The sequence below is a fragment of the Arachis hypogaea genome, chromosome 19, assembly GCF_003086295.3.
Source record: "Arachis hypogaea cultivar Tifrunner chromosome 19, arahy.Tifrunner.gnm2.J5K5, whole genome shotgun sequence".
In the NCBI taxonomy this organism is placed as follows: domain Eukaryota; kingdom Viridiplantae; phylum Streptophyta; class Magnoliopsida; order Fabales; family Fabaceae; genus Arachis; species Arachis hypogaea.
The window spans coordinates 120,933,238-120,941,840 of record NC_092054.1 but is presented as its reverse complement, the minus strand read 5'-3'; the positions used below and the strand labels follow the sequence as shown (position 1 = coordinate 120,941,840).

Here is an 8,603-nt window from a genome sequence, read left to right as displayed (position 1 = left end):
TTCCATCCAAACAGACACATTATCATCAATTCATCATCATCAATACTCATAATCATTATTCACAATTCTCACAAATCCATTCAATTCATTAAACCTCCTCACTCATTTACTATCAACATCCATTTTCAAACCTCAACACCCACCAACATAACTCATCAATAATCATCATTTAACAACATATATGTCATCACATTCAAACTCATTCAACCTCCATCCAAACTATCATCAAGCATAGCATTTATATATAATTAATCATACCATTACATCATTCTAACCTATCTTAAGGTCAACTAACCTAAGTGTCCAGAAATATTACATATTACATAAAGAAAATCGAAACCATACCTTGATCGATTTCCAATATGTTCAACCACCAAACTTGATTCCAACAACTTCTACTAAGCTCCAAACCACCAAAGCCAAACCAAAAGCCACAACCAACTCCAAAAACAAGCTTCATACATACAACATAACCATGCATTAACAACTAAAGCTCACACTACACTAAACCACAAGGATATAGAGGTTTCTTACCTTATCCAATGGTGATTGGGGCAAAGTCTAACAATTACCCGCTACTAGAGATCACCTAAACAAGCAAAATCACAAAATCTACTCAAAAATCAAACCCAAAAATGTAGAACTCTAGGGCAGAAAACTGGAGCTTGAGTTTCAAAATCTTACTAGCAAAACCTAAATAGAAACGAAGAACTCGACAAGAGCTTCGTGTGGCTGTAAATGGCTCATCAATCAGAGTTTCGTAGCTCAAGTTATGGCTCCCGAAAGGTGACAATGAATAGTGTGACCCCCTTTCTTCTCCCTCCTCTCTCAAACCGCGTTTCCCTCTCTCTTTGTGGTGAAAAATGAGCTGAAAGCTCATTAGTTGGTCTTATATATGTTGGGCCTTGGGTCCGGTTTGGGCTCGGTCCAACCCGTTAGTATTTTTGGTCTGTTTGGCCCACTTTGGGCCAAAACCTTTCAAAATAATAAATTCAATTTTCAAAATCTTATTTCTTTCAAAACACAGTACCAGACAGTCTAAAGTCGGTACTGCCGGCTTAAGTACTGGTACACATTTTTACAAAAATCTTTCGCAAAAGATACATTTTTCAACTCAGAAAAATTCAATGAAATCAAATTTCACTTTTAAATTTTTAAATTAAAACTTCTAAATTTTGAATCTAATCCGAACACTTAAAAATTATTATTTTATTAAAACGGTTATGCCGGTTCTTACAATAAGAATATAAAATAAAATAAGAAAGTGACTAAGGTACAATTTTGTTTCCTTATTTTTCCTTTGACATAGATAAAGTCGTTATTGTTTATTATTTAGTTGAGATTTAAATTGAGACAGAGAAAAAAAATAATTGTTTACTTGACCACCTATTTTTTAAGGATTTAATTATGACTTTTAACAAGTGTTTCTTTTGTTTATTCAGTTAATTTATAAAATTATTTTTACTAAGTCTTAACATCAATAAAAAATCGTATTCCATTAAATAAAATTGATTACACATGTCAAATAATATCATTATACCATATTATATATTATATTTATAGTGAGAAAATCTACACAAATTTTTTTTATCACTTTGTGTATGATTCTTTTGAGTCTTTATATGCCTTTAAGTTAATTGTTTATCTTTTATCTAATCCATTATCCTGATTGAATGTTCTGTTGATATTCAATATCTATTACAAGAAAATCTCTCATTTAGCTACTCTTAAAAAGTATAACTAAAAATAAAAAAAAATTATGTTTTTGGCAAAGGCTATGCCTTTTTGGATTTGGAGATGCTTTAGTGAAAAATACCTATTCGACCGTTGTTTATTTTCAAAGGCTACGCTTTTCTATATCAAAAGCAGCTACGCTTTTGGTATTTAGAATAGGGTGCACTTTTCAAGTGATGTGCTTGAGAACCAAAAACTACGCTTTTCATCACTCATATTTACCAGAATTCCAAAGAATATGTTACATTTATCTTTGTTACTGCATCACCTTAGAAACATAGTTACATTGTATACTTATAGTTAATTTATATAAGCGTAGCCTTATACGCCTCACTTTTTTTAATATATATAATATTCTAATATTTTTTTTGTAAAACCTAATATTTAGTAATATGATTATATATATAATCCTATATTTTTAATTAAATTAGTAAAATATTATAAAATAAAAAGGTTTAATTACTCTGCAAGTCCACCGAATTTTTAATTAGGTCCCTATACTTTTTTTCTTTTCAATTGCGTTCCTATATGTTAATTTTTTTTTCAATTAAGTCCTAGCCGTGAGAATAACGTTTAAGATAACAGAATATTCTAGGTAAAAAATGAATATTCTTATCATTTGGTTGGAGTAGCTAGCTGAAAAAACATTAATTTTTCCAAAATACCAAAAGCACCCCTTGCATTTTATCCCAAAGGGAAAAATACCCTAAGTTGCTCTCTATATATTGATGCCAGGGCATCTTAGGCTAGTTTCACTAGCCTTTCTCTTTGTTTTTAATAGGTTTTATGCACTTTCTTGAGTTATAAGTAAGCGATTGGGTTAGAAATTCATGTATGCCTAGATTCATTGATGATAGGATAATTTATACGCTTTTTGGCATTGTTTTTAGTATATATTTTTATTATTTTTTAAATAAAAATCACATTTATGGACTTTACTATGAGTTTGTGTGTTTTTCTGTGATTTCAGATAATTTCTGGCTGAAATTGAGAGACTTGAGCAAAAATCAGATTCAGAGGCTGAAGAAGGACTGCAGATGCTGTTGGATTCTGACATCCCTGCACTCGAAGTAGATTTTCTGGAGCTACAGGAGTCCAAATGGCGTGCTTTCAATTGCGTTGGAAAGTAGACATCCAGGGCTTTCCAGAAATATATAATAGTCCATACTTTTCTCGAGTTTAGATGACGCAAACTGGCGTTCAACGCCAGCTCTCTGCCCTATTCTGGAGTCAAACGCCAGAAACAGGTTGCAAAGCAGAGTTAAACGCCAGAAACATGTTACAAACTGCCGTTCAACTCCAAGGAAGACCTCTACACATGAAAGCTTCAATGCTCAGCCCAAGCACACACCAAGTGGGCCCGGAAGTGGATTTCTGCATCATTTACTCATTTCTGTAAACCCTAGTTACTAGTTTAGTATAAAAACTACTTTTAGTGATTTATTTCACATCTCTGGAACACATTATGTAACTTTTACATTTTGAGACCTCCATGGGAGGCTGGCCACTCGGCCATGTCTACCCTATTTTCACTTATGTATTTTCAACGGTAAAGTTTCTACACACCATAGATTAAGGTGTGGAGCTCTTCTGTTCCTCATGAATTAATGCAAAGTACTATTGTTTTTCTATTCAATTCAAGCTTATTCCTATTCTAAGATATTCATTCGCACCCAAGAACATGATGAATGTGATGATTATGTGACGCTCATCACCATTTTCACTTATGAACGCGTGCCTGACAACCACTTTCGTTCTACATGAAGACGAGATAGAATGAGTATCTCTTAGGTATCTAATACAGGGGACCAAGTCCAAGATATTAGAGTCTTCGTGGTATAAGCTAGAACTATTGGCGGCCATTCTTGAGATCCGAAAAGTCTAAACCTTGTCTGTGATATTCCGAGTAGGATCTGGGAAGGGATGGCTGTGACGAGCTTCAAACTCGCGAGTGCTGGGCGTAGTGACAGACGCAAAAGGATTACTGGATCCTATTCCAGCATGATCGAGAACCGACAGATGATTAGCCATGCAGTGACAGCGCATTTGGACCATTTTCACTGAGAGGACGGGATGTAGCCATTGACAACGGTGATGCCCAACATACAGCTTGCCATAGAAAGGAGTATGAAGGATTGGATGAAAGCAGTAGGAAAGTAGAGATACCAGAAGGAACTAAACATCTCCATACGCTTATCTGAAATTCTCACCAATGAATTACATAAGTATCTCTATCTTTATTTTATATTTTATTTATCTTTTAATTATCAAATCTCTATAACCAATTGAATCCGCCTGACTGAGATGTACAAGGTGACCATAGCTTGCTTCAAGCCGACGATCTCCGTGGGATCGACCCTTACTCACGTAAGATTTATTACTTGGACGACCCAGTGCACTTGCTGGTTAGTTGTGCGAAGTTGTGACAAAGAACTAAATTTATGAATGTGCGCATGAAGCTTTTGGCGCCGTTATCAAGGAATGAACGATCACGATTTCGTGCACCAAGTTTTTGGCGCCGTTGCCGGGGATTGTTCGAGTTTGGACAACTGATGGTTCATCTTGTTACTCAGATTAGGTAATTTTATTTTAATTTTAATCTTTTTATTTTTTATTTTTTATTATTTTTATTTTTGAAAAAAAATATTTTCAAAAAAATAAATTATTCTATGGCTTCAGAATTTTTAAGAATGAATTCTAGAGTTTCAAGAGATATGTTGAATCCTGGCTGGCTGTTAAGCCATGTCTAATCTTTTGGACCGAGGTTTCACTTATCCTTAAGAGAAGAGCTTCTTTGTCTTCTTCAGTTGCATGCCTGATTTGTATCTGCTGAAGCTTGGCTGGCCATTGGCCATGTCTAGTGTTTTGGACCGGAGCTTTCAATGAAAGCATGGCTGGCTAGTAAGCCATGTCTAATTCCTGGACCGGAGTTTTAGACTAACACTGCATGATTCCTGGAATTCTCATTAGAAATTTTGAAATCCTTATTTTTCTTTTTCCAATTAATTTTCGAAAAACCCAAAAAAAATTTAATAAAATCATAAAACCAAAAATAATTTTGTGTTTCTTGTTTGAGTCTAGTGTCAATTTTTAAGTTTGGTGTCAATTGCATGCTTTTATAATTTTCAATAATTTTCGAAAATTCATCATATGTTCTTCATGATCTTCAAGTTGTTCTTGATGATCTCCTTTGTTTGATCTTTGCATCTTCATGACTTGCATCTTTTCTTTGTTTCTCATATGCATTTTTGAATTATTAGTATCTAAAGTCTGAAAATTTCTAAGTTTGGTGTCTTGCATGTTTTTATTTTCTTAAAAATCTTCAAAAATAAGTTCTTGATGTTCATCTTGACATTCAAAGTGTTCTTGGTGTTCATCTTGACATTCAAAGTGTTCTTGCATGCATTGTGTGTTTTGATTCATAATTTTCATGTTTTGGGTCTTTTTGTTGTTTTTCTCTTTCTTCATTAAAAATTCAAAAATTAAAAAAATTATCTTTTCCTTTTTCTTCTCATCAAATTCGAAAATTTGAGTTGACTTTTTCAAAAATTTTTAAAATCTAGTGTTTCTCATGAGTCAAATCAAATTTTCAATTTAAAAATCCTATCTTTTCAAAACTTTTTCAAAAATCAAATCTTTTTCATTTTTCTTTCATAATTTCGAAATTTTCAAAATCTTTTTCTTATTTCTATTTCAAATTTTCGAAATTAATGCTACAATTAATATGATTTATTCAAAAATTTTAAGTTTGTTACTTGCCTATTAAGAAAGGTTCAATCTTTAAAGTTTAAAATCATATCTTTTTGTTTCTTGTTAGTCAAGTAATCAACTTTAATTTTCAAAATAAAATCTTTCTTATTTCCTTTTCAAATCTTTTTCAAAATAAATTTCAATCACATCTTTTTCAAAATCAATTTCAAAATCTTTTCTAACTCCTTTTCTAACCTCTTATCTTTTCAAATTGATTTTCAAATCTTTTTCAAATTAATCCTATTTTTTGTTTGATTCTTATCTTTTTAAAACTACCTAACTAATTTTCTCTCTCTTATTTTCGAAAACCCCTCCCCTCTTTTTCAAAATTACTTTTTAATTAACTATTTGTTTTAAATTTTAATTTGATTAAATTTTATTTTTCTTCTTAATTTTTGAATTTTAACTTTAATTTTAAATTAAAAACAAAAATATTTTTTATTTTATATTTTCGAATTCCTCCATCTCTCATCTCCTTTTAATTATTTATTTAATTACTAACACTTCTCTTCTTCTTAAAAATTCGAACCCTCTCCCTCTTTCTGTGTTCAAATTCTTTTTCTTCTCTTCTACTCACATAAAGGAACCTCTCTACTGTGGCAAAGAGGATCCTATTATTTTTTGTTCCCTTCTTTTTCATATGAGCAGGAACAAGGATAAGAACATTCTTATTGAAGCTGATCCTGAACCTGAAAGGACTCTGAAGAGGAAGCTAAGGGAAGCTAAAGCACAACTCTCTGGAGAAATACTGACAGAAATTTTCGAAAAGGAAGGAAACATGGCCAAAAATAATAACAATGCAAGGAAGATGCTTGGTGACTTTACTGCACCAAATTCCAATTTACATGGAAGAAGCATCTCAATCCCTGCCATTGGAGCAAACAATTTTGAGCTAAAGCCTCAATTAGTTTCTCTGATGCAACAGAAAACAAAGTTTCATGGACTTCCATCAGAAGATCCTTTTCAGTTCTTAACTGAATTCTTGCAGATCTGTGATACTGTTAAAACTAATGGGGTTGATCGCGAGGTCAACAGGCTTATGCTTTTCCCGTTTGCTGTAAGAGACAGAGCTAGAATATGGTTGGACTCTCAACCTAAAGATAGCCTGAACTCTTGGGATAAGCTGGTCACAGATTTCTTAGCCAAGTTCTTTCCTCCTCAAAAGCTTAGCAAGCTTAGAGTGGATGTTCAAACCTTCAAACAGAAAGAAGGTAAATCCCTCTATGAAGCTTGGGAGAGATACAAGCAACTGACCAAAAAGTGTCCTTCTGACATGCTTTCAGAATGGACCATTCTAGATATATTCTATGATGGTCTATCTGAATTATCAAAGATGTCATTGGACCATTCTGCAGGTGGATCCATTCACCTAAAGAAAACACCTACAGAAGCTCAGGAACTCATTGACATGGTTGTAAATAACCAGTTCATGTACACTTCTGAAAGTAATTCTGTGAGTAATGGGACGCCTCAGAAGAAGGGAGTTCTTGAAATTGATACACTGAATGCCATATTGGCTCAGAATAAAATATTGACTCAGCAAGTCAATATGATTTCTCAGAGTCTGAATGGATTGCAAGCTGCATCCAACAGTACTAAAGAAGCATCTTCTGAAGAAGAAGCTTATGATCCTGAGAACCCTGCAATAGTAGAGGTGAATTACATGGGTGAACCCTATGGAAACACCTATAATCCCTCATAGAGAAATCATCCAAATTTCTCATGGAAGGATCAACAAAAGCCTCAACAAGGCTTTAATAATGGTGGAAGAAACAGGTTTAGCAATAGTAAGCCTTTTCCATCATCCACTCAGCAACAGACAGAGAATTCTGAGCAAAATCCATCTAGCTTAGCAAACATAGTCTCTGATCTATCTAAGGCCACTCTAAGTTTCATGAATGAAACAAGGTCCTCCATTAGAAATTTGGAGGCACAAGTGGGCCAGCTGAGTAACAGGGACACTGAAACTCCTCCTAGTACTCTCCCAAGCAATACAGAAGAGAATCCAAAAAGAGAGTGCAAGGCCATTACCTTACTTGGTGTGGCCGAACCCATAGAGGAGGAGGAGGACGTGAATCCTAGTGAGGAAGACCTCCTGGGACATTCACTGACCAATAAGGAGTTTTTCTTTGAGGAACCAAAGGAATCTAAGGCTCATCTAGAGACCATAAAGATTCCATTGAACCTCCTTTTACCATTCATGAGCTCTGATGACTATTCATCTTCCGAAGAAGATGAAGATATTGTTCAAGGGCAAGTTGCCTAGTATTTAGGAGCAATCATGAAGCTGAATGCCAAATTATTTGGTAATGAGACTTGGGAGGATGAACCTCCATTTCTCATCAAGGAACTAAATGCCTTGGGTCAGCAAACTCTACCTCAGAAGAAACAGGATCCTGGTAAATTCCTAATTCCCTATACCATAGGCACCATGACCTTTGAGAAGGCTCTGTGTGACCTGGGGTCAGGCATAAACTTAATGCCACTCTCTGTAATGGAGAAACTGGGAATCTTTGAGGTACAAGCTGCAAGAATCTCATTAGAGATGGCAGACAACTCAAGAAAATAGGCTTATGGACTAGTAGAGGACGTGTTAGTAAAGGTTGAAGGACTTTACATCCCTGCTGATTTCATAATCTTAGACACTAGGAAGGATGAGGATGAATTCATCATCCTTGGAAGACCCTTCCTAGCCACAGCAAAAGCTGTGATTGATGTGGACAGAGGAGAGTTGGTCCTTCAACTAAATGAGGACAACCTTGTGTTTAAAACTCAAGGATCTCCTTCTGTAACCATGGAGAGGAAGCATGAAAAGATTCTCTCACTGCAGAGTCAACCAAAGCCCCCACAGTCAAACTCTAAGTTTGGTGTTGGGAGGCCACAACCAAACTCTAAGTTTGGTGTTGAACCCCCACATTCAAACTCGAAGTTTGGTGTTGGGAGGTCCCAACAATGCTCTGAACATCTGTGAGGCTCCAAGAGAGCTCACTGTCAAGCTATTGACATTAAAGAAGCACTTGTTGGGAGGCAACCCAATGTTATCTAATTATATCTATTTATTTTCCATTGCTATTTTATGTTTTCTTTAGGTTGATGATAATGAGAAGTCACAAAAACAA

At 34.6% G+C, this 8,603-nt stretch overlaps 1 non-coding gene across 1 annotated transcript; it reads right to left on the bottom strand.

Moving 5' to 3' along the window:
• Positions 1 to 6,655: 6,655 nt before the first annotated feature.
• LOC112781319 (small nucleolar RNA R71) lies at positions 6,656 to 6,763 on the bottom strand. The gene has a single exon (XR_003192103.1). It is a non-coding gene; the product is annotated as a small nucleolar RNA R71 (small nucleolar RNA).
• Positions 6,764 to 8,603: the final 1,840 nt, after the last annotated feature.